Source organism: Herpailurus yagouaroundi, unplaced genomic scaffold (assembly GCF_014898765.1).
Source record: "Herpailurus yagouaroundi ecotype Mexico unplaced genomic scaffold, PumYag 139, whole genome shotgun sequence".
In the NCBI taxonomy this organism is placed as follows: Eukaryota; Metazoa; Chordata; class Mammalia; order Carnivora; family Felidae; genus Herpailurus; species Herpailurus yagouaroundi.
In genome coordinates this window covers 49,867,286-49,893,938 of record NW_024412394.1, presented here as the reverse complement: position 1 = coordinate 49,893,938, position 26,653 = coordinate 49,867,286, and the positions used below count along the sequence as shown (strand labels likewise).

At 43.2% G+C, this 26,653-nt stretch overlaps 1 long non-coding RNA gene across 1 annotated transcript in view; it reads right to left on the bottom strand.

Moving 5' to 3' along the window:
* LOC121029786 (uncharacterized) overlaps positions 1 to 26,653 on the bottom strand; it is a 174,959-nt gene that overhangs the window by 3,636 nt on the left and 144,670 nt on the right. Inside the window, exon 5 of the long non-coding RNA XR_005789889.1 lies at positions 5,160 to 5,693. This is a non-coding gene — a long non-coding RNA (uncharacterized LOC121029786). The remainder of the gene's footprint in view (positions 1 to 5,159; positions 5,694 to 26,653) is intronic.

Genomic DNA, 26,653 nt, shown 5'->3' with positions numbered 1-26,653 from the left:
GTGAGATCATGACCTGAGCCGAGGTTGGATGCTTAACGAACTAAGCCACCCAGGCACCCCTCTCCCTGGGTATTTTAAATGGCACCTCTTCTAGTGTAGTGAAGAAAGAAGTAGCTTTCAAGTATGGAAAACTGGATTTCACTCATAGTTCTGCCAAGGACCTTGGATGACTAATCTCTTCTATGCCTTTAAAATGGGTGCTTTTTGTCTGCTAGAACTGATAGAAATTTCTGTGATGATGGCAATTTTCTAATTCTATACTTTAAATAAGGTAGCCACTAGCCCATGTGGCCAATGGCTACTATATTGAACAAAGCAGGCATATGATCTCTTAAGCCTCTTTCCTCTCTAGAGCTCTATATAAAATAAAATCTAAAGGTGGGAACTTCTAGCTCATATGAGAGGAGATTAGTTGGAAAGATGAGAGAGTAGGTAGCACCTAATAATGACCCTTATATCCTGCAACATGGAAGACCACAAGCTCCTAGAGACTAAAGGCAACACATCTTGCTTTTTTAGGTGGACGATGGTGTAAGAAGACTCTTCTATCCACAGTGGCGGTTGGGCCCAGTTACATGTTCACGGGTGGCCAGTTCCTACAGCCTATTTCTGGTATGATGTGGGCATGCTGAAATACCAAAAAATGAGCAGGGAGTAGCCTCCAGAACCAAACTAGCCTCTGCTTGCAGAGGCTCCCAATAATCTTGCTCTTCCTTCCTGCTGCCTGTGAGTGAGGGGTTAGTGAGCTCTCCTTACATCTGCCCGCCTATGAGGAGCACAGTGCCTGAAAATATCTTAGCTCTGCTGGCAAATAACATTCTATTAAATCTGTCCAGTAGCAGGACTAAACGAACCTGTGAACTCCTCTTTCCTAAAAATCCATTCAGTCCAACAAACAGGGACAGCACTGAACCACGGCTGTGGAAAAATAAGATGTATGAGATATGGCCCCTGACCTGCAGGCAGGTGTGGTCTGGGGGATGACTGCAAATTCACTGTCCTGTGCCATAGGTTAGAGGCAGCAAGCTATCACGGGAAGTTTCTAAACCAGCTTAGATTTTTATATTTGTAAACGTTTCCCTCGTGAGCATATACAACACTTGATAAGTTTCAAAAATTAGCTAAAAGGATGTTTACAGACTATTAACTCTTAGGAAGGCTTTCTGAACCTGTTATTTCAATATATCTCCCAAATTTTGTCTTTCAGGGACTTGGTACATTCTGGGGTAAAACTCTGGTTTCATTGCTGCTGAAGAAAAAACCACCCACAGAGGACAAGGCCATGTGAGTATTGTTTGATATTCTTAAGTCCCATACTCTGAAACCAAGGAGTCTCCAAAGATAAAGAATATTTCCCAGGGCGCCTGGGTGGCTCAGTCGGTTGAGCGTCCAACTTAAGCTCAGGTCACGATCTCACGGTCCGTGAGTTCGAGCCCCGCGTCGGGCTCTGGGCTGATGGCTCAGAGCCTGGAGCCTGCTTCTGATTCTGTGTCTCCCTCTCTCTCTGTCCCTCCCCCGTTCATGCTTTGTCTCTCTCTGTCTCAAAAATAAATAAAAACGTTAAAAAAAATTAAAAAAAAAAGAATATTTCCCTAAAATTCAGGAATTAAATGAAGGACTGATTTTGTTTACATGATACTCAAATTAAAAAGAACAAACAGCATGTGCTTAGAAGTTAGAGAACATGGTTGGGGGGTTACTGTCCTCCAGGCAAGGAGCAGAATTGACTCCATGTTAAACAGCGAGAGTATCCTTGTTCTCAGATGTCCCCTCTCCACACAAAAATGTCCATTTCTGTCTTCTAGAACCATAGAAATTGGAGGTAAAGGCGATCTTTTTTTTTTTTTTTTGACATCTATTCATTTTTGAGAGACAGAATGCAAGTGGGGCAGGGTCAGAGAAAAAGTGAGACACAGAATCCTAAGCAGGCTCCAGGCTCTGAGCTGTCAGCACAGAGCCTGAAGTGGGGCTTGAACCCACAAACCGTGAGATTGTGACCTGAGCTGAAGATAGACACTTAACGACTGAGCCACCCAGGTGCCCCAGAGGTAAAGGTGATCTTGGGGAATATTTTGTCCAGCCTCTCCATTTCATAGCAAGAAAACAAGTTGAGAGATTCACATGGACTCTGAACAGGAACTCCTGGCTCTGCCCTGCCTTCTAATTAGATAGACTAATTCTATTTAATAGAAACCCCTTCCAATAAACCCTTCCCAGAACAGGCAGTACTCAGGGGTGGGAGAAGCTTCCGCAATCTCTGAATGCTGCTTTTGGGTCTGGCATTCCCATCTCCCGGTCAGCAGAGCCAGACTGACTTAGGGAAGGAAGTAATGGTTACAGTTTCCAGCTTTGAGGTCAGACATCACATATTCACAACTTCACAGAACTGGCAACTCTGAACAAATTACCTCACGAAGCTTGAGTTTCCTTTTTAAAAAGTTGAACCAATTCATAATGCTTTTGTGAGGAACAAATGCAGCAGTTAAGCCTTTACAAAGATTAAGCAATCCATAAATGTTAACTGATTTTATATTAATATTATTATCAAGAGGTGACTATTCTGAATTTGTACGATGAATCTGGGGGATTTAGCAATTGGGAGACCCTGGTTCTGACGAGATACGGGGTCTTTGGGGCATTACTTCACCTCTCCCTGCCTTAGCTTCCTTATGCGATGGGGCCTCACTGATCTCTCAGGATTGCTTTGGGGGTTAAATGATACAGAGTATGTAAATGAACCATTAATTCTTGTATCCAGTAGATGCTGGAGAGCTATTGTGTATTTCAGCAAGTCATGGCAAGAGTCCTCTAAGGAGATTCAGAAGATCCTGTGACAGGACAAGAAAGCTAGTGACCTGTGTCTGGGCTTCTCCATCCTGCATGGCCACGCTCTTCTGAGACACCCTGAGGACCGTGTATTTTAGGAGGAGAATTGTGCTTCCTCCTCATACCTTGACAAGTTTCCCAGCAAATGTCTTCCTAAGCTTCAGTTTATGTGGGGACTTCAGGAAAGGATCTGTCTTGTGTGTCCAGCTTTTCTTATCTAATGCCGCTCATGAGATATAAACTCCCTATGCTTGGGCTACAGCTCTTCCAGTCAGAGAAAGGGTCCAGATCCACCCAGACCTGCATGCACTCTAGGGCATAGGAGTGATGATACATTATGTATTAATTTCCCACCCCTTTAGATTATCAATTTTTTGCAAATGTCCTGCAATATGCATGATATATTAATATAGTTACACACACAAATATTCATAGTGAGGTGCATGCTGAAAATGATTTTACAGATGGGGCGGACAATCAAGTAATTTGGGAGATTTCTGCCCTAGAGGTCAGCCAGGGACACAGGACTCACTCACAGCTACAGCCAGCCCCATGGAGAACGAGAGGCAGGGGGACTGAGCCTAGGGGAGCCCTGAAAGGTTTGAAGAATCTCAGATCCTGGGAGGATTTCAGAGATCAAATGGGCTGAGCCAGGCAGAAAGTTGTTCTGAGAGTGCCTCCTCCCTTCCAGGTCACACATGAATGCCCAGGCCCAGGCCCCCAGGCTGGGGAAGACAAGCAGAGTCCTTGGTGTCCACTTAGGGGGCCACCACTACATATAAACTCAGTATGTCCTGTCTGTTGCCAACCCACCTCAGAGTGTATGTTGTCCTCTAAATGAAGTGTTATCCCGGTAAATGGGTGGCTGTGAATGGCAGAGGTAGACCTTGACTCTTTTTATTGTGAGCTCTTTCCATGAGCACATTCTGGACTGGATCTTTCCCACTTTTTTTGTTTGCTTAATTTTCTGTTTTAGCACTACCAAGGGAGAGGGGTCTCCACTTCCTGGGGAATAAGAGGAGGTTGGCTGGTTGGTTTTACTGAAGGGTGGGGCATGGGCATCGGGGTTTGCAAAGGCAGAATCCAGGTAGTGGGGGAGCAAGATGTCAGGGGAGAACATCATGCAGTTTATAAAGGGGTGTAAACCTCACAGCCACTAAACCTGGGTATTGTTAATTTCCACGTTTCTGAGAGGAAATGGAAAGTTTAAGCCACTTCTCCAAAGCTATACAATAAGCTAGTGACTCAAATGAGCCTTTAGACTCCCAGGCTGGTCTTTTGGCTCTACCTTGAATCTCATAGTGTTGCAGTGCTTTAGGGGCACGATGGGATTAAATTAAATTAAATTAAATTAAATTAAATTAGGGGATTAGCTTGCAAAGCTGTGAACAAAATTTCCTTAAGGAAGATGTTAGTTCTTGGTAGTAACTGCCCAGCTGGGTGGGTCTGACTGTGGGGTCCAGGTTCCTCCCCAGACCGAGTCTGGCTTTTTTTTAGCCACTAGGTGGCAATACAAGCACAGCCTTCCAGAGACCAATTTCCATCCACTACTGTGGCAGTGACAAGCGAGGGGTTTCCTAACCAGGCTGGGCTTAGTCAACCCACAACTCCAGTGTCGCAGTATCAGTTTCAGTGTGTTTGGTTATCTGGAGTTTTCTCTGAGCTCTCCAACCTTACCAGAGGCTGCATAGTTTTGCTGGGGAGATACCAGCTGCGGGACTTTCTACTGAATAAAGTACAGTGAATGAGGGAAAAGCTTAACTCCCCACACTCTGAATACCAAGTTGCTGCCATCCCTGTGAGTAGGCAGAGCTGCCTGGGGTCCTAGAAGGAGACATCCCGGGTCTCCTGCATCCTCAGGCTGCTTAACGTCCCAGTCACTCTCAGTGATGTGACCTGCTACGGAGAAAGAACTGTTCAAAGGGAATCAGAGACTCAGAAGTGGAGATTTACCAGGAGCAAATTTCTTCCAAAACAGTATGTGCAGTATTCACATGCCGTAGAAAGGCATCTTTGGGGGGTGAAGCAGCCTGCCTGTCTCTAGAAAGGAGCACCCTGCACCGAAATTGATTACATGATTAATATTTGTTAATGCATATTGAGCACACAGTAAGTACTGTATTACACACTTAACACAGATCACCTCATTTAGTCAGACTGTGACTGAGAGGTATACACTATTATTCTCCTGATCTTCAGGACGCTGAGGGTTAGACAGGTGAGGTGATTTGTCCACGCCCTAGAATTAGATCTCTCTGATTGAAAGCCTATACTTTGTCTCACTATATTTGTGTTTAGCACCTCCTTTCACAGTGCATGGTGTCTCATCCTACCTCTGCCACAGAAGAGGGGGCACGCAGATAGGGCCCCGTGTTCTATTGCAGAATTCTTTGGTGAGTAAGAGCAAGATGCCAAGATGGAGGGTCTGGGTTGGTGCCGCCCTCACACAGCAACCTGGGACCAGCATGAAGATCCTGCAGGCCTGTCTCAGCAGAAGTTCACCTAGATGGGCTCATCCCGAAGGCCAGGGAGGCTTGACACTGATCCTCTTTGATCCTGACAAGCAAAGGAAGACCGAAGGAGTCCAGATGATCAGGCAGGTAGCTCAGCCACACAGCCAGCATATGTGAAGGGATTCCTAGGTAGTCGTCTGGATACACGCTTCTTACTTTTATCAAATCTGGTTTGATCAAGTGCAATTGTTGCTTCTCTTTTGTGCCTCTCGATGGAAATCCTTAGGTCTCAGGGTCAATTTGGAGATAAGATAGTGCAGCCCAAGGATCTTGATTTCACTCAAGGAAACCATCCTGGAATTGCAAATTGTCCTCTAGGTTTATTTCCCAAATGCTGTCCATGATGACACTTTCCTTGGTTGGCATCAAAATGAAGACAAAAGGACAATGTGGTCAGCTTTCCGTAAAGCTACATTTGTTAGGTTTAGAGAAAAATCCCCAATGTTTAGATTCCATCTTTCCTATTTCTTTATAGTTAAAATGTTTCTCTCAGGAAAGAGTGGAAGTTGATTTATATCTTAATCATGTTCCCTGTAAAAACAAAAACTTGACAAGCCTATGTAGTGTTCCCCTTTTTCTTTTTAAAAAATTCTACAGATTAATATCTGGGAACCCCAGCTCTGGGTAGTTGTCAAACTTCCTTCACCTGAGCACGCAGGGAGTGTTTCAAATACTGCCATCTAGTGGTCATCCTAGCACACACTCAGACTCTGAGAAGGTAAAGGGTAAGCATGTGAACACATGGGGTGGGTGTGTGTGTTCAATTAGGTGCCGACAAGCGGAGATGTGTTAGCATGGAAAAATGCAGGTTTTGAAAACTGTGTAGAAATATTCGGAGCGAACAGACCTCCTACTCCAAAACCATGTGGGCAGAATTGAAAGCAGGTGCGTGGGATTAGCACTCTGTATTTTTTCCAACTTCCACCAGTGAAAGGGCAGCAGCACAAAAACATTCATGCTCAGGAGTGCTATCAGCTAATAGGACATGAGAAGTTGTAGAGGAAAAGCTTTCAAGACTAAACTTGAACCAAATGTGTTCACAACGTAACTCATACCTTTTGAACAACAGAGGCATCTTTTCAAACTCCAGGAAGACCCATCAACCTTTCAAAAATGGGTAAATATGTATTTCTGCAAGAACCCAGGGCCCTTAGGGGAGGGAAGATGTGCGTTTGCAAATACCAGACAGTCCTCATCTTTCAAGTGACCTGCATCTAGACCTGGCCCCACCAGCCACTGGTATATCCCACTTCTGTCCTCTGTGGCCACTGGAGCTTCTGGAGCTCTCTGTCCTCAGCCTCCCATTGATTTCTCCTCCAAACTTGCTTGCTGCTTAAATATTAGATAAACTGGACTCCCTTTCATACTGTGAGAGAGAGAGAGACAGAGAGAAGGGGAAAGGGGAGAAATGCAAAAAGCCCCAAGTTTAAGTTAGACGGATGATGGCTATTGGATCCTTAGAAGGCCTGCATCTGCACAGTCCTTCTGAAACCAGAAGGCCTCCTGTAGAAAAGGCTTTAAACCATATGGTACTCTGTAACTCACCTGAGTTGCTCTGAAATGAGTCAGGGAAATTCAGGTTCTGGACACTGGTGCATGAGCAGGCATCTGTAACTTGCTAACAGGTATATTCTGAAGGGTCACATGTGTATCCGCACTATTTGAAATTTGAAATGCATTTACACATAAAACCAATAAGCTACAGTGCTTAGGCTCCCAGCCTGGCTCAGGAAACCCATTTAACCTATTCTGTGGTTCTGAGCTGCACTTCAGACCTCCCTGAAGCCCCCTGAGCTTTCCCTGAGTGGAGCACATGGGTGGGGATGGGGAGGTGCTGCTGAGACTTGATCATTGATTCTTTTAATAATTCTCAGTAGAAATTCTAGGCATATCAGAAGAGTACCCAGAGGTGGGGGGGGGGTGGACTAGAAATAAAGAAATAAATGTGAATATAATTAATCACGTTTGCCAAGGGGAATGTGTTCAAAGAATTCTTCAAGAAGACAGCAGCCAATAGCTAAAGGAGGAAACTGCAAGGATACAGACAGAATTATTAAGGTGCCCTTGCTCTTTCAGACTCTGGACAACCAGGCTTGCTGTTGCTCCTTTCAGTTTCCTCCTTGACGGTCTGCCTGTCAGGCAGTGCGCTCCAGGACAGCTCTGTGCCCCTTGGGTCTGGCTCGTAGTAGGTGTTCAATAAGCATCTGATGGACTGAACTGCCAACAGCAGGCATAATCTATTTCTTCTGTTCATTCTATGTATATAGTAAGTGCCTGCTGTGACGTAGGTGTGTGCTAGGTAATGGGATCAACACAGAGCAGGGGAGGTTGGGTTCCTGCTTTTATATGGGCCCACCAAAGATGCCTTCATCCTGACCCCTGCAAGTATGTTGTTACCTTAAATGAAGGAAGGGACTTGGCAGAAGTAACAAAGTGAAGGATCTTAAGATAGGGAGATTATTCTGAATTATCTAGGTGGGCCCACTGTAATCAGAAAGGTCCTTATGAGAGGTCACAGAAATACAGGACCAGGAGCCAAGGAACCTAGGCAACTTTTAGAAGCTGAAAAGGCAGCAAACTGATTCTCCCCCAGAGCCTCCAAGAGGAGCACAGCCCTGCTGACTCATTGAGTTTAGCCTAGTGACACTGATTTCGGACTTCTGACCTCCACACTGAAAGATAATAAATTTCATTGTGCTTAAAGCCACTCAGCGTATGGTAATTTATAACAGCAGCAATAGGAAATGTATATAGCTGTATTTAGCTGAATATAGTTGTAGCTTATTAAACATTTTACATAATGTTTAACAGGCATGAAAAAAGTAATCCTAATAAATTGTGATAATAGAGGGAAGTATAGAGTGTTGTTTAGCTCATTCACCTTATTATCTTTTTAGATTGGCTTAATAATTCATCCTTCTCATTGCCAACCAGAGGACCTGTGTGTGGCTGTACCTCTCTGGAGTAGCAAGAATTCACACTTTGTAGCTTCCAATATCAAGTCCTGAAGCCTCAAATGCTTGTAAAAATATTTGGTGGATGAATCCCTTCCTATGACAACAACTTTCACGTAGGAGGAATACTATTCCTTAACTGACACTAAAGTTCAACCCGGTTTTCTGGTCACAGCACCCTTAAAAATAGAGAGGAGATATTTGCATTCCATTTCTCCAGTGGGAAAACTGAGGCAAGGCTCTGATAAAGTTTGCTTTGCCACTCACGACAAGAATAAGAGCTCAAGGGGCTCTGGGATACCTCAGTCGGTAGGTAGAACATGTGACTCTTGATCTTGGGGTTGTAAGTTTGACCCAACATTGGGTGTAGAGATTTCTTAACAACAAAATCTTCAAAAAAAAAAAAAAAGAAAGAAAGAAAGAATATGGGCTCAACTCTTTTGACACTTCAACCAAGGGCTTTCCCTTGGCAATTGGTTGCTGTTTCCCAAGGCATTAAGAAAGAGAAAGGCATTAAACACACAGCATGAAGGATATGGTCAGCTTGCTACCAGGAGAGGAGAGGACTTCTGGAGAAAGACTAATAATCAGAACCTATGGAATAAGAAAGCCTCCAGTTTTTAAATTAAAACTTGGGGGAAATTTTGACAACTGGAAGAGTTTCATTTTGAAACTCATTTAACCCAAAAAGTCAAAACGAAACTCCAGGGGCGTGAACCCACAACAATCAAAATAAAAACAAGTTTTCATAAACCCTTTGCAAAGCTAAATATAGATTTTTCAGATAGATCCACTCACCCCCAAATTCATGACTTTAGAACTATTTCAAACATTATTTTAAAAAAGTGTATCAATCAAAAGTAGTTTTGTGTGGGAGGTGGAGTAAAGCTTGGCGTGTATGTATGTATGCATGTGTGTGGGGGGGAGTATTTCTGTTTTGCACCCCCCGCCCCCCACCAAACTGTCAAGACGTTTTTAAATACCATTTGTGGTCACCTACACTGGTAATATTTTCTAATTGTGGTCAAAAGAAGCTGACTAAAGGTTTGTGTGTTTGCTCCAAGAGGAAACTGTCAAATATGGGTGCCTTAGCGTGCCTGCAGTCATTTTATTTCTGACCTGGTTTGCAGGTGCATTTGTATGAACCTCTTTCTGTGTGCTGACCAAAGGGAGAGCGGAATTAAAATTGGAAACCTAAATCCTCCAGCTGCAGCAGGAAACACTGCATAAGGCCCTGTCCTTTTTCTGCTTTGCCAACTTCCCCCTGTGCCCGGGGGGAGGAGGAAGAGGGAGGGGGGCTGACAAGTCGGCCGGGAGTCACCTGTGGCCTGAGGGTTACCCCGGAAAGATGGCCTCTCAGGCTCCTCCACGTGTGGTGAGGGCTTTGAACTAGGATGTTTGAACTGCTGAGCAATTTCTTATTAAGACATGAACACCAGAGTGTCAGCTGGAGCTTTAGGCTTTTATTTGTGGCAGGCTGTTTTCCTGCCACGGTTGTTGTGGTTTACCGTCTACCTGAGTGTTCAAAACTGCTTTGCAGAATCCAGTGGCTTTGCTTCAGATTTGGTACCTCTCATGCTCACCCAGCCTTGCCCCAGGGACATGTCCTGCTCTGCTTCTCCTCCAAGGCCACATGTGCTCGCAGGGGAGGAGAGTCACCTAGTGAACAGGCACCAACATTATCAGACCTTTAGCATAGTGTGTATTTCCAGGAATGGTAATTTAGGGAAAAACTGAGTTAGGTCTCCAGACCGCTGTGCAAAAGATGATTTCCCAAAACGGACAATGAAAGTCAGTCATAAAACCATGTGGTCCAAGAAAGGAATTGTTAAATCAAAAGGCTTAGAATTTTTTGTCCTATGCCTACGAATTTATGCTAAGGAAAGAATCATAAATGTGTGAAAATTTTACAAAAATTTAAGTCACAAGGATGTTTATTAGGAGCTTATCATAGCAAAAAACCGGAAAAAATCTAAATAACAAAGAGGTTACTGATTGAATAAATTATGTTATAATCATGTTATGTTGCCAAAATCAATGGCTAACATTTATTGAATGCTTACCATGTTCTAGGCATTGTGCTAATTGCTTTATATGTGTAAATACATTTTTTTAAGTTTATTTTGAGAGAGAGCGTGAACACAAGTGGGAGAGGGGCAGAAAGAAAAGGAGAGAGAATCCCAAGCAGGCTACGCACTGTCAGCGCAGAGCCAGATTCGGGGCTTGATGTCATGAGCAGTGAGATCATGACATGAGCCAAAACCAAGAGTCGATGCTTAACCGACTCAGCCACTCAGGCACCCCTATTACATTTAATCCTTAAAACACCCCAGGAATTTACACTCAGAAAGGTAAACTTTCTTATCCATGAACATAGTGCTCATATAGTGAGATAGATAGATAGTGGCCCCCTGCAATTCATGTCCACTCAGAACCTCAGAAAGTGACCTAATTTAGAAGTAGGGTTTTTGCAGAGGTAATTAATTAAGGATCGCAAGATGAAGTCATACTGGATTCATCAATGACTGGTACCCTTGTGTGAGAAAGGAGAGAGTTTTATACATGTAGAGACACAGGGTAGAAGTCTACATGAACATGGAGGCAGAGACTGGAGGAATCCGCTCTATGAGCCGAGGAATGTCAAGGGTTGCCGGCAGCTGCCAGAAACTAGGAAAGAGAGGTATGAAACAGATTCTCCCTCAGAGCTCCAGAAGGAACCAACCTTGCTTACACTTTGATTTTAGACTTCTGGACTCCTGAACTGTGAGAGAATAAATTTCTGTTACCCAGTTTGTGGTAATTTGTTATGGCAGCCACAGGAAATGAATACAGATAGTGAGTAGTACACAGGGGATTTGAACCCAGGCTGACTCCAGGACCAGAGCTCTTCCATTGTGCTATGTAGCCTCTAAAAGCAGGGCTTAAAATTGTATACATAATGTCACATTTGTGTAAGGAATTTGAATATGTGCATGGAAAAGAACTGGAAGAATATACAGCAAAATGCTTATTTCTGGGTAGAAAGAATCCAGATGGATTTTAATTTCCTTCTTTTTGCTTATCTGCTTTTTCTTTTTTCAGCATTGAAGTGCAGTACTTTTCATGGTAAGATGCACACTAAAGTATGTAAGAGTAAAGGGGCATCATCGTGTTGCAACTTACTCACAAATGGTTCAGCCAAAAACTAATAAATATGTATAGACGCAGAGAGAATATGATAGAGCAACTGTGGGAAAATGTTAACCATTGGAGAATCTGGGTAAAGTGTGTATGGGAATTCTTTGCACTATTCTTGCAACTTTTCAGAAATTCTGAAATTATTTCAAAATTTAAAAATTACCCTTCCCCCCAAAAAGAGAGTCCTAACATGGAAGATACTCAAAGCTGAAACGGAAAAAAACTTTATACACATAAATGTCAAGACACTGCCAATTTGTATATTCTAAGAATCAGAAAATTTTGAGGGATAAAAATAAGTATTTGCATTACTGCAAAGATGACTCTCAAAGGAAAAACAAATGCAGAGAGACAGAGACAGAGAGCTAAAGAGATAGAGAAAGAAGTGATAGAAGAAAACAATACCAAAAAGAAGTCCCTGGCCAATGATCACTGTAGGGCAAGGACACAGCTCTCCAGTGCCATTTTTTTGCACATACTTGACATGCAGTGATTTCGGGCTAGCTGACAAGAAGTTGGAAGAGGAGGGATCCCCGACCTGCACGGAAGGAGTGAGGCCCACAGCGCCTTTATAGCCCCCTCAAGTTCTGGTGGCAGCTTTGAGTCACTGGTTACTCATTCCCCAGAGGGTGGACGTTAATGATAACTATACGGATTACATTTTAAAAATAATATGGATCGACAAGCTAGAAAAGGATTTCATAGCCTTTTGAAAATGTGAAATTATTACCAGGCCACTTGATATTTTTGTTTTAGGAGGACAGAAATTTTAAATTTGTGCCAATTTTAAAGCTCACTTCCAACCAACGTCTCTAGTTTACCATCTGGACAAATACAGGGAACAGTATGGCCATAATTTGGACTTATCTGAAAGAAAAGAAAGTCACACTACTAAATTGCATTATTTCAGATGATCCATTTCTCTATCGTTAATTTCTTTAAAAATCTGCGACCATTACAAAAAATAACCCAGGGTTACTGGCATGGTTTTACGTGTGTACAAGATATCGTGTCCCCGAGCCAGTTCTCATCCATTTGAAGGCACTGCTTGTTCCTTTCCTTCCAAGGTTGGTGAGGGGCAGGGCTGGAGTGAATGGGCCTTGCTTGGGAGTAGCCTCTCCTCTCCAAATGCACAGATAAATATATGGTTTGGCAAAAGCATATTGAATAGATTTTGTGAGCTCTAATTGAGTCAAAGAATAATAGGTCCATTTTTACTCCATTTTCAAGTTGTTTCACGTTCAACATTCCTTCGTCACAAAGGTTTGCTAATTGTTCCAATTTTCAGTGCCAAGTAATTTGTGCAGAGTAATTCCATAAATGTTTTCATTTCTGGGTTCCTGCGAAGGAATTCTCTTGCACAAAGCCTCTAAGTAGCCACTTGGAGGGAAAGGGTCCCACAGAGAGCATGGGTAGAGGCGGGACTCAGTCCTGCTGTCACGTGCACACACTCCAAATGTCCCTGGAGGTACAGAGTAGCACAATGATGTACTGGCTGCCCAGGATGCCACCCACGGATCATTTAAATAGAATTACCAGCCAGTGGGAGGGTGTCTGGGTAGGAGGTTTGTTGTGTGTATGTATTTTTTTCCTAATATATTTAAAACTAGTTTGAAGTACAAATGGGATGATTCCCTTTTTAGCCTTCCCTTTATGGAAAGAAAAGCAGCTTCTTGGTAAAATTCCAAATCATCAGCCCCACCTCCACTCAAAGTTCTTTGAACCTTTTTCTACCAGTTTTATCAATACTCTCTGCTGCAAGCCATTATCACAGTGTACAAAGAATGTGTCCTGTTGAGTCCCAAACTGTCCTTTTAAAGTGAAATATCCTGCCAAAGCCTGGCCTGGCTGTGGCATTTTTGACTTCTGTTCTTATTTCCTGGGTGACACCAATAGTGTTTACAAATTTATGCATACAACATGACCTAGTGATGATAAAGAACCCCAAGCCTAAGAGAGTTTTTATTTTATTGTTGAACTTTGTTTATTTATCTATCTACACAACCTCTACACCCAATGTGGGGTTTGAACTCACGACCCTGAGATCAAGAGTCACATGCTTTTCCAACTGAGTCAGGCAGGCACCCCTAAGAGAGTTTTTAAATCATTTAGGTCGGCCAGCATTCACGGTATCTGAGGAATTGGTGACATTGATTAGGACGCTGCATCCATCCTGGACCACCAGACTCAATTCTAAGGGAAAGACTGAAGCCATACACTAATGAGTTTTTATTTGACCCAATGACAAAGCTAAAACATTCCTTCTGGAAATGTTCCTAAAACAGGGCTTTCCTTGTTGAAAACGGCTAATGTTTTTGTGAGCTTGGTCAAGACTGTATTTTTATGTTTGAGCTCAGTGCACTTAATTCTATGGACAATCTCGGGTCTGTGTTCTTCTATCCTACCTTATGAAAGAGGTAGGAACCAGGTTCTTGCAATTCTAATAACACGCAACGATTATGTACATTGTGTCTGATGAGTTGTAATTTTTCCATGTCGAGGAGAAGAAATCTAGAGTCAGAAAGATGGTTTTCTTGAAGGTTTACACACTGAGTTCATGATGCTTGAGCCAAAGTTCTAAAGGGCTACTCATTCCTTCGGGCCCTCACATAGCAGTGGAAATTCCTGAACCTACAATTCATGTAACAGTCACCAGATGAGCAAAAATACCTTGGGTGAAGGCTGCTGGCTCCTAAACTCCCATGTGCATAAGAATCAACCAGGGAGGGGCACCTAGGTAGCTCAGTCAGTTAAGCAGCACACTCTTGATTTCAGCTCAGTGCATGATCTCGTGGTTCGTGAGTTCGAGCCCTACATTGAGCTCTGCACTGACAGCCTGCTTGAGATTTTGTCTCTCTCTCCCTTTCTCTCTGCCCCTACCCTGCTTGTTCTCTCTCTCTCTCTCTCTCTCAAAATAAATAAACTCAAAAAAAAAAAAAAAAAGAATCAACCAGGGAAGGGGCAGTTAAAAACATAGGCTTTGGAACCCCTACACAGGCATCAATTCTGCAGGTGAGGGAGGGTGTGCATTTTAAACAAACACTCTGGGTGATTCCGATGCAAGCAATTTACAATGAGAAACAGTCCTATAGGCCCTAATGGCAAATATTCAGACATTTGCCTTAACTCATAGTCTTTTGGTTTTCAGATTTCCCACTCAAAATTCTATTATTTCAAATATTTTTCCTAATAAACCCCTTTACAACATAAAGAGATACTTAATGTCATTAGTCATTAGGGAAATGCACTTGAAAATTACAATGTGATATTACTACACACCCATTAGAAGAGCCATAATCAAAAAGACTGACAATACCAAATGTAGATGGAGGACATAAGGAAAATGGAACCCTCAGTTATTGCTGATGGGAATGTAAAATGGTGAAAACCACTTTGGAAACAGTTAGTGGTTTCTTAACAAGTTAAACATATACTTACCATATGATCCAGTAATTCTGTTCCTAGGTATGTACCCAAGAGAAATGAAAATGTATGTCCACACAAAGACTTGTATGACATGAATGAATGTTCATGGCAGCATTATTCATAAACACCATAAACTGGAAACAATCCAATCAATCCAAACATCTACTGGTGAATGGATAAATAAAACGTGATACATAAAACACATGTATATAATCATATATATAATGCGATATGTAATACTATGGAATATTATTCAATATTAAAAAAGAATGAGCTACTGATTTCATGGTACAATACAGATGAACCTCAAAAACATCATTGTGAAATGAAATAAGCCAGATACAAGAGACTGCAGATCATATGATTCCATTTAGATAAAATTTCTAGACAGGGCAAATCTATAGAGATGGAAAACAGATCATTAGTTTGCCTGAGGCTGGGAGTAGGAATTGACTGTGGACCAGCAGAAGGGAACATTTTGGCGAGATGGAAATGTTCTAACACTGAATTGGGAAAATGGACGCAAAACTCTCTAAAATTACTTTAAAAATCATTAAACTCCATGGGTACAAGGGATGGATTTTAAGGTACGTACTTATACCTCAAAAAAAGGTATTTAAAGAAACAACAGGCTCTCGAAAATGGCAACAGAATGGTACCTGAGTAAATAAATTAACCGATCAACAATATTTCCAAGTATTTAGGAGAGGACGTTCAAAGAAGCGTATATGCACATGTGATTAAGCGCCTTCTGCGCTTCTTCTCATTAGTAGGTGGTGTTTTCTCCGCAGGCTTCGCGGGCTTATCCCCAACTTTCCAGTTGCTCTCAGCTTTTCTCTGCCTTAACCACCACTAGACTCTTCCCTTCAGGCTAGTAGGCAATGCCGGCCTTTTAGCTTTCTTAACAGGCAGAAAGGAGCGTCCACCATTCCCTCTGACTCATCTGCTTTCTTTTCCATGTGGCAGGAGAAGAAAAAAAGAGTTTTCAGCCCCATCATCTGTCTCTGTGTCAGCAATTCAATTGTTCCCTTAGCAACCATCGCTGTTTCTGCCGGCTCTCGGCTCTCCGTACACTGCCTTCTCAAAGAGCTTAGAGCCACAGAATCTCTTGGTTGGTGCCAGAAGCGGTTTTCTAAAAAGGCCAATATCTCTTCTAGGGCGAACTGTTTTTTAAAACAATACTCAAACAAAACATACAGTTTTAAGACAAAAGTGATGGTGGGGACAGCTCTGAGAAAACGATGCCTCTTCAGTTCATTTGCCTGAACTGCCTCAGACAGGACTGTGCGTGCAGCCACAGACTCTGCTCTCCTCCTGGCCGGCGGACGTCATGGGTAACAAGGGGAATCAGAGGCCAAGAGGGAGGCTTACACCGGGTGGGAGCAATCCAGTGACCTTCCTTTGCCGACAGAAGGATATAGAGGCATTGTTTTTGCATTAGAAGCATTTCAGATGCACCATTTTCCATCGGACTCCTCATGGGTGCTTACTCCCCTCAATGTGTTTCTGCATCCAGGTAAAAAACTAAAACCAAGGGTCACTCTCAAGTATGGTTTCCTTTAGTATTCCACCAATTATGTATTTTCCAAAAGGATCTGTAATTTTTTTTCCATAAAAAAGACACGTTTCATATGTTGGCCACTGTGCAAGAAGCAAGGGTGTCTCAGACGGTGGAGATCATGTGAATGCTCTCTCAAGAAAACATGCCCCAAACACATTTGGGGTTTTGTCATAGTTCCCTTTCACGGTCCATCCGTCAGAACAGAATCACTCAGCAGCAAGTTGGGAGTTTCTTCTCCAATTAATAAAACTGAAGAGGTATTTTATCACTGAGAACACAGTGGCTTTTCAGCATTTCAGAACACCTGTACTTTAAGCCGTTGATGCCAAATATTTTTTTTAAGTTTATTTATTTATTTTGAGAGAGAGAGGAGAGAAAGAGCATGAGCAGGGGAGGGGCAGAGAGAAGGAGGGAGAGAGAGAATCCCAAGCAGGTTCCATGTTGTCGGTGCAGAGCCCCATGCAGGATCGAACTCAGGAACCGTGAGATTGTGACCTGAGCCCAAACTGAGAGTTGAACGCTTACTGACTGAGCCACCCACATGCCCTGATGCCAAATATTTTTAATGAACCTCTGCTGAATATTATGTGCACTAGGAGTTGGGTGTATTACTTACAAATTTTGGGACATGCCTTATTTTAATACAGGCACATATTTGGGGTTAAACTCCTTTTATTTCAACTTATCCTTTAAATCATTTGTGCTCCTAATTCAGTCAGTCCTCCCTTGATATTAGCCCAAATAAAGGAAATTTTCCTGTATATGAATTATTTTTTTTAAAAAACTGTTGAGGGGTGCCTGCGTGGCTCAGTCGGTTAAGCGTCTGACTCTTGGTTTCGGCTGAGGTCATGATCTCACGTTTTTTTGAGTTCCAGCCCCACATCAGGCTCTGCATTGACAGTGTGGAGCCTGCTTGGGATTCTCTCTGCCCCTCCCCCGCTCGTGCTGTCTCTGTCTCTCTCAAAAAAATAAATAAACTTAAAAAAAAATTAAAAAGCTGTTGACACAGGAGCTGTTGACTCATGGGCTTGTAAAAAAGGAGGAAATCCTCTGGTGTTTTATAACCTCAGAGAAGAGAGACTCACGGTCCGTAAACATGTGCTCCTGCCACTGTGGCTGCTGGGAGTCTCAGTTTTGCGGCATGGATGTCCCTAAACCAGTCCTTCAAGGTGTTTTGAGAGGTTATATTCAGGCCAATCCACTCCCTTAGGGTTTCCCAAAATAATACTCAGTCACCAAGAATGAGAAACTCAGACCCCAAGGTAAGGTTTGCAGTCTATTCAGAAGACCGTAAAGATAAAATTTTCAGGTAATTTAGCAAATATCTTGAGCAAACACTGTCAGCCTTTCCTCACACACAGAAAAAGGACGCTCCATTTAGTTTTCAGTTTAGCCAGGGTAAATTAGGGAGTCATAATGATTTGAGCCTGCCTTGGAGGATCCAGAACGTTTGGTTTTACCATGGCAAAGGAAGAATAGAAGTCTTATTTCCTCTTTCCTTAGTGGGAACTGTCACGCTGAGATGCAGGCAGGCAAATGTGCCTAAACCAGTTGTCACTGAGCTGCCGAAGAACCCGGTTTTTCTCTTTAATGTCTGTGGGCAGCTTCCTCTCCTGCCAAGAGAGTGGGGTCACGATGAACATCCTCCAAGGTCCCTCCATGGCTACTATATCTGTTTATAGCTACTTTCTTCTGGTAGCGAACTGTGTAATTCCGTGATTTTCAGCGTGTCTACCCCAGCTGCCCAGACCTTCTCTGGGGCCCATTTTTCCTCTGGGAACCGAGCAGCTTCGCATTCACTGTCCACACATGGCGGTTCTCACGAGCCTTTCTTCTCAGCCCCATCAAAGTCCGGAGTCAGGTGTTAAAGGGAAGAAGAAAAATATATACACAGACACATGCATATTGACATACGCATATATACAAATATGTGTTCTTAGAAAAGAGTCAAAGGACTGAGGTAGCCCAGAGCTTAGTGTTCTGAGTCTCTAAGGTGATTCTCAGCAGGAAGTGACCCTGTCAACTTCCTGCTCTGTCTCGTGGGGCCCATCATACATCCTGTTCCCGGTGGGTGAGGCTTGCCTGCCACAGACTTGCTTTCTAGGCTGGATGACCAAAGAGGGATCTCCTAACTGCAATTTCTATGTCAAGTTATGGGGCAGTTTACCTCAAGAATGGGCGCCTTACCAGATAAACAAACACATGCAGGATCCTTGGTCCCTTAACAAGAGCTACATGTAAACAACCTATATGTCCAGCGAAAATCTGCCCTGAGTTAAAGTCTACAGGACAGTCTAAAGCTACTCTTCTATCAAAGCTGGCCCATTGTTTTATAAAAGATCCTATTAGTCCTAAGGTTTCTGACACTCATTCAGGAAACAGAAACAGGAATCCCCCCACCCCCCCCCCCCCACCGCACCCTATGCACTTGTGTCTAGTTTTGTCACATGTTCCTTTCCCTGGCCCATCAAGAACAGGTCAGAGCCAAGATGGTTCCCATGGTAGGTAGAGGGTTCAGACTGTGCCTTGGAGTTGTTTTCTAAAGCAATGAATGGATGATGATCAACGTAATACTGACGTTCATTGTTGAAAATGGGTTTCTGGGCTATGGGGTGGTGCGCCCAGATGTGTGTGTGTGTGTGTGGGGAATAGAAATGGAGGCAATCAAAACAGGAAAAGGAATATAAAGACCACATTTGTGAATATATATAAATTTATGAATACATGCATACATTAAATTATATTAAAATATTTTAAGAGATTTGGAAAACGCAGAATAGTTCTAGGAAAAAAATAAAACCTATAACTTTACTTCCCAGAGAGAACTCTTACTCACATTACAGTATATTTCTCTCTTCTGTTTCTTACATTAATGTAATCTAAGCTTCAGTTTTGTATCCTGTTCTCTTTCCAGTTAGTAGTATTTATCGCAAACCATTTTCATGTAGTAGCTAAGAGCCTTAGGCAGGGCTGAGCTCCTTACATCCTTCCAGTAACTGCTGGAGTGATTCGTCACTTATTTTATGACCTATGATGCAGTATCTGGTCTGGATCTGGCTTCAGTGATGGACTCACTCAGTCTTCAGACCCACAGAATTATAGCCCATTAGAACGAGAAGGGACCATGAGTGATCTTGGGAGTCAACCCCCTCATTTCACAGATGAAAAAACTGAGGTCTGAATCAGAGCCAAACACAGGACTGGATCTGCATTTCCCCCTCCTGGTCTATTTCCCTAAGGCTGTGACCACTAGCATGAAAATGCTTCCCTCTCAGCAAACAGCCCAGCAGAGGATTCAAGGTGGGAAGGGTGTGTAGCCTCTCCAGGAATTCATTTAGTGGTGGTCACAGCCTCCCCCAGCAGGAGAGGCCATGCTGGTGCTCCATGAGGGTGGCCTGGGGACTGGGAGGATATACAGTGGATACACAGCCCGGCTGTCTCGTACAACCCAGAGAAGACACCCTACTGTTGCAGGGAAAGGGGCCTCAAATGTTGGAGGCACAGCTCTGCCGTCGAGCTGCAGAATCAGACCCGTTCTCACCACCTCCTCCACCACCGTCCTGTTCAGAGCCACCTTCTCTCCTGGATTACTGCAGTAGTTCCTTATAGGGGTGCTACCCCCACCCTGCTCACCACACCCCCCACACTGATCTACAACAGTCAGTGAGATCCTTTTAAAACATAATGCTCAAAACCTGCAGTGGCTTTCTATCTTATTTTGAGTAAAAGCCAAAGTTCCTACAATGCCCACAGGGCCCCTCACCACCTATTTGCCTCTCTCTGTTCCTACTTCCCTCTTGGCTCACTGGGTTTCTGCCATTCCAGCCTTCTTGATCTTTCTGAAACTTGTCTTAAAGCCATCGTACTTGCTGTTCCTTCTGCCTGGAAAGCTCTTCCCCACACACAGTCCTCGTTTACATTCTCATCTGCTTTGGGTTTTGGCTCAAACATCACATTCTCAGGGTATGTGGGGAGAGGTGGTTTCCCTGAGAATTTTAAGTGGGAGCTCTAAGAATTAAAAAAAAAAAATTCTTTCTATGTTTTATTTATTTTTGAGAGAGAGAGAGTATGAGCAAGGGAGGGACAGAGAGAGAGGGAGACACAGAATCTAAAGCAGGCTTCAGGCTCTGAGCTGTCAGCACAGAGTCCAAGGCAGGGCTTGAACTCATGAGCTGTGAGATCATGACCTGAGCTGAAGTCGGACGCTTAACCGACTGAGCCACCCAGGCACCCAGGGAGCTCTAAGAATTTTAAATGCTTTCCTTCTAGAAATCCCTGCTCCCCTTATCCTGATTTAATTTTCCCTAGTTCTTTTCACTATGTGACTGACCATATATTCTACTTCTTTTTCATTGTCTGTTTCCTTCCACTAGAGAGCAAGCGCTAGGAAGGCTGGGGTTTTTGTCTGTGTAAGTTGTCAAGGTCCTTTTGTTACAAGTCCTAGAAACCAACTGCAGCTAACTTGAAGGAAAGGGTGGCAATTTACTACAAAGACTCATGAAACCCGAGGATAGGAGGGAAGCCTGGCCTCAAGAAGGGGTTGGAGCTGGGAACCCTGGGTGTCTTAGTTGGTTAAGTGTCCACCTTCGGCTCAGGTCATGATCTCTTGGTTCATGGATATTCGAGCCTGTATTAGGCTCTGTGCTGACAGCTCGGAGACTGGAGCCAGCTTCAGATTCTGTGTCTCCCTCTCTCTCTTTGCCCCTCCCTCACTCATACACGCACTCTCTCTCTCTCTCTCTCTCTCTCTCAAAAGTAAATAAACGTTAAAAAATTTTTTTTTTAAATAAGGGGTTGGAACTCAGTGAGAACGCTCTTGTTCTCCTGTTTACCTGTCCCTGTAAGTCTGCTTCTTTCTTCTCTCTGCTGGCTTTTCCTGCTTCTCTAGACCACGTAACAGACCATGATCACCCCCCAGCTACCATTCATTAGCCAACTACTATTTGTTGGGTACAGTACATGTCAGGCACTGATCTAGGTGCTCAGGCTGCATCAGTAAACAAAGTAGGGCCTTGCTCTCGTGGAGTTTACATTCTAGCAGGAAAGACAAAGGACAAAGCATGTTAGATATGAAGAACATGGGGAAAGAAAAGGAGAACCGAGTAAGGGGATCGGGGGACCTGGGACATGTGGGAGGAAGGCAGGATGCAATTTTGAATTTTCATCACAGTAGACTCCGGTGAGGGGATAAAATATGAGAAAAGGCCTCCAATCACCACAGAGTTAGTCAGAAACCCACTTTTAAATCCACAAAGGAGACATCAAAAGGCAAGGCCAAAAAAAAAGAGCATGGTTTCTGGAGGCCAACTCCTCAGGATGAAATGGTGAAGCAAAGGTCATCCCCAGAGAAGGGGAAACTACCTTGAGCTGGAAAGACATCTCCAAATGCATCTTCCACTGAAGGGATTGAGGGGCCCTCTGGTCACGCCACTGGAGAGCCCGTGTAGACTTTACAGTGAACACAACAATCCCGATCTAACTGAGTTGTTCAGGCAACTTCACCTGTTGGAGGTCTGTGGTGAACCGGTCCCTCCATTCTGGCACATTTGTGGGAAGGCATTGTGCTGCTCATTTCCTGCTGAACTGCCCAAAAACAAGAAGACAGAGATGGTGATGTCACAAAGAAACTTGCTGAGTGCGAACTGACTGAGAAAATAACGTACCTCATGCCCAACTGTCAGACTTGTTTCTGCCTCCTGGGGAAGGGCTGCCCATTTTTAGGACAAGCAGACCCGTTTCCCTTCTCTACCCTAAGGATTTTCCCCTTGAAAGAGCAAAAAGTCACAAAGAATTAAGGGAGTGAAGGGGAATAAGACAAGAGACACACTAGATGATATAATGGTAGAAGCCATGAGATTCAGGTTATTTCCTTCTGAGGGAGACGAAAATAGACATGGAAAATTTGATAAACCCCAAGTCATCTGCTGCTTTGCAAGAAAAGTCTAAGAGAATTTTAAGCCTGGAGGGCTGCCTCAGAGGACCCTCCTCAGATGTTTACAGCCTTGTCTGAATTGTTAGCTTTGGAAAAGGAGACAAGGAATATTTATAAAATTATGAATTTAGAAACCTCAGGGTCCCATTATTAGAACCAAGTAACATAGGAATCTTCTGGAGTCTAAAAGCAGAATGTAGTTCATCTGTGGCTGTGAAATCACAGCAGAGCTCTAGGCTGACTTTGAGTACAGAGATTCCACACCACGCACCCTAATCCACCAGCATTTGTACATGGTGGAGACTGAGTCCCCAATATGTGAGACTTCTTGCCAATGGATGAAGATGCCATAGGTAAGGTAGAGAGATGGCTGAACCAGAGTTTTCTTTGTTTGCCATAGCCAAAAGAAGAATAAGTGTGCATTTGTGGCTTTTGGTCCCTGGGGGCCTTTTATGGGGGCTGACTGCCTAAGACAAGCCTGACAAGAAAGTGGGTTACCTGACTGAAAGTCCTGATTCTGCCTTGCACCCAACCAAAGAAGCCAGAGGCTATTTGGAGCCCTTGGTATTGTCCCTGGGTTACCTTTGATCATCTGCCTCCTCAGAGTAAGCAACCAATGCATTCTTACAAGCAAAACTGAGTATTTGCAAGAGTCAAAATCAAAAAAAAAATTTTTCTGATTTACCTTTGAGTCTCGAGGGAATTCTAAGCACTGACTAGCCTGTATCTACAGGCTGTTATTATAGTTACCTGGGCTTCCATGGCTTGAAATAGATCCCCCAGAGACCTCCTCACCCCCACCAGCCCCCTGATTATTCAAGGGATCACACAGCAAGGACCTCAAAAGTGTCTGAGAGAACCCTAAGGCCATTAGAGGCTGGTCTATAAAGCTTGAGAATTTTGGCCTTATAAATCCAGTACAGAAATGTCCCCAGGGGTTTTCTAGAGCAGAAAGAAAGCCTCACAATTACAGCAGGCCGTTCTTTTTACAGAAAGTTCCATCTAAGGAGCACCAGAGGTTAGTTTTTCTATTGCATGTTGACACATCTCCTGTAAATCAGACTTGAACAAGGATGGCCCGCTCTGCCTGAAATGGGTCCGTTCCCGGTGCCAGTCTCTCGCAGACTTGGATCCAAGGGCTGCCAAATGGCCTCGTGGAGCTCCCTGATCATTTTCCCAGAGCACCATTGCTCAGTCGTGGTCTCCCCCGGGGAATCGAGGCTTGGCCCTGCCACTGAAAAGTCCATTTCTCGTTGAGAAGTAACAAGACCATAGCACTTCCTCTTTTCAAATTGCATGGCCCCTGGGTTTCCCAGAGCCTTTGCTGAATTCCTGGAAAGATGGCAACAGGAAGCTGCCAAGCTGAGCCAGACAGCATAGGGAGAAGGTGCTCATGCGAGGCCGGCAGAGTCCCAGGACCAGCTGGCTGCCCCGGCCCAATTACCAACACCACTCAGGAGACCCGGTCAACATGAGGATGACTTTTTTTTTTTTCACTTGAGTGACTTCAAAGAGTTGTAAGGGGACAGCAAGTAGGGACTAGATGCAGCCTGCTATGAAAAGAATGTTTGGTGATTATGAAAAAAATCCATATTCCTTCATGTGTGTGGATCACTCAAGGCCAGTTTTGATCCAGGTATGAAGGCACAGTACCTGCATTGGGAAGAGCATAAGCTGTAAAGCCATATGGACTTAAGTTCACGAACTCCATCACTTCTTAGTATGTAGCCTTGGGCAAACCATTTATCCTCTCCAGCCTCAGAGAGCTTGCTTTCTTATCTGTGAAATAGGGACAGGGCGAATATCCTCTTGTAGGGAAGATTACTGTAACCAGACTGAAGGAAAGGTAGAAAACTCAGCTAGCACAATGCCTGGCACACAGTAAGTCAGTAAATGATAGTTACAGCTGCTATTGCCATTTTGAATACAAGCAGTGACAGTAAAGGTAATTTTAAAAGCTGAATGATTTGGGGAGGTGTATCAGAAGACTCCTTCCCTGGGGGACCGACTGACTCAATAGGTAGAGCATGTGAATCTTGATCTCAGGTTGTGAGTTCAAGCCTCATGCTGAGTATTGAGCTTACTTAAATTACAAACAACAACAATAAAAAACCGCTCCTTCCCTAATGCCAGGGAAGTTGATGGAATAGCCATATGGATATACAAAATATGGCAGCTGGCATTGGCTGGCCATTCCTATTCCTCTTTCCTCCTTGTTCCTTTACTGTGGAGGCCAGGAAACCTCCTGGCAACAAAAGATTTCCATAAGGCACAGTCCTGGCCAATGAGATGTAAGCAATGATGTTTGTTTGTTTGTTTTTTTCCCTGATAAAGACATCCCTAGTGCCACTCTTCCTTTCCTTTCTTTTGCCTTGAATGTGAACGTGATGCTTGGAGCAGAGGCAGCCATACTGCAGCCATGAAGCAACATGCCACGTGGTAATGATGTCTGGAGAGAATTAAAAACAACATTTTTGGTTCTCACTGACATTATTTGGCTGCTGTACCAGTCCTGGGTTACCTTCTTATAGACCTCTTTTATAAGAAAAATACCCTTCTATTTGTTTAAGTGACTCAGATGGGTTTTCTGTTGTTTACTGCTGAAAACATTCTTATCTGATAAAGAGTTTTGTGATAAGCTTCTGAAATACCTTGCTGACGTAGCAGAAAGATTCACAATCACTTTGACTTCCTAATCAACTTCTCAGAAGCATAAGCTTTGTAGGCATTAAAAAATCCTAAATATTTTAACAAAATGGACATATATCTATGAATGTATCACACACACACACACACACACACACACACACACACACACACACATATTTATATAGTAGCTTATAAAACCTGAGAGGTTTGCTTTAGATGCAATTCTTGACTTTGAGAGTACACATGTACATCACAATCATGGTGATCTCTTTAAACATGCCCTTGCCTGGAGACAGCCCCTTAGATGAGGTCAGAGCATCACAAAGGTTTAAAGCTACACAGATATCTGTGAGGGAGAGGACCAAGTGAGAACTATGCCAGAACCTTCTTTAGCAGAGACCTAAGCTTAGCAAATCCAATCTCTTAGTTACTAACACCTCCAAGAGTCAGACCAGAAAGGTAAAGTAGCCTTTTGAGCAGCATGGCATAGCTCTACTATTTAATTCAATAGAATTATTATACATAAATTTTTAAAAAGTTGTCAGACTCCATAAAACACAGCATTTATGTATGATCCCCTACTGTAAGTTGCACAGACTTCCTCTTTAGTTTTGTCTGGATTTGCCAGCATTCAACCAGCATAGGGACCAGAAATACCAGAACTACTACATTATGACCTTATTTAAATAACTTGGATGACCATGATAGAAACTCGATAAAATAGGATGGGGTTCATCAGTGAAGTCCCACATATGGACAGACTAGAGCTCCTCTGATGAGAAGACAGTCAGCTAGCTCCTCATCTTTGGAAATGTTGCTATAATGTGATAGAAAGTGCCTACATGGTATGATCAGAGTCACTCACATTGCTGACCCAACATGTCTTCTTTGAATTTGTAATTTTTCAAATTATATGTAGTTTTTTGGCCAGTATTACATATTTGCTTGAATTTCCTGTATAGATTTTAAATGACATATTTATATGCATAAATAAATATGCATAAGGTCTTGAGTTTTTTGTTTTTGTTTTTAGCCAACAGCAAAATGTGTGTTTTATCAGCCAAATCTGTTAGCTTTTCAATTAGGCTTCTATTCTAGGACTTGGTGGCAAGTTATTGCTAAATAATCTTAGGTTCCTGGAGTGCCTGGGTGGCTCAGTCGGTTGAGTGTCAGACTTTGGCTCAGGTCATGATCTCACAGCTCGTGAGTTCAAGCCCTATGTCAGGCTCTGTGCTGACAGCTCGGAGCCTGGAGCCTGCTTTGGATTCTGTGTCTCCCCCTCTCTCTGGCCCTAACCCACTCGCATTCTGTCTTTGTCTCTCTCAAAAATAGGTAAACATTAAAAAATAATTAATTAAATAAAATAAATAATCTTAGGTTCCTATCTAGAGTAGTACTGTGTTAATTCTTTAATCAACCACCTTTGAGAAATAACGGCTGGAGTCCACATTATGTAACTGTTGACACAATTTTACAGCAGCCCTTCCTCACACTGCATCTTTAGTTTTCACTAGTAATAATAATGGTAAAACTTTAATGAGCCCTAACAGTATATGTACTGTATTCTTTCTGGGCATTATTTTATTTAATCCTCACTGCAACCCAGTGAGGGAAA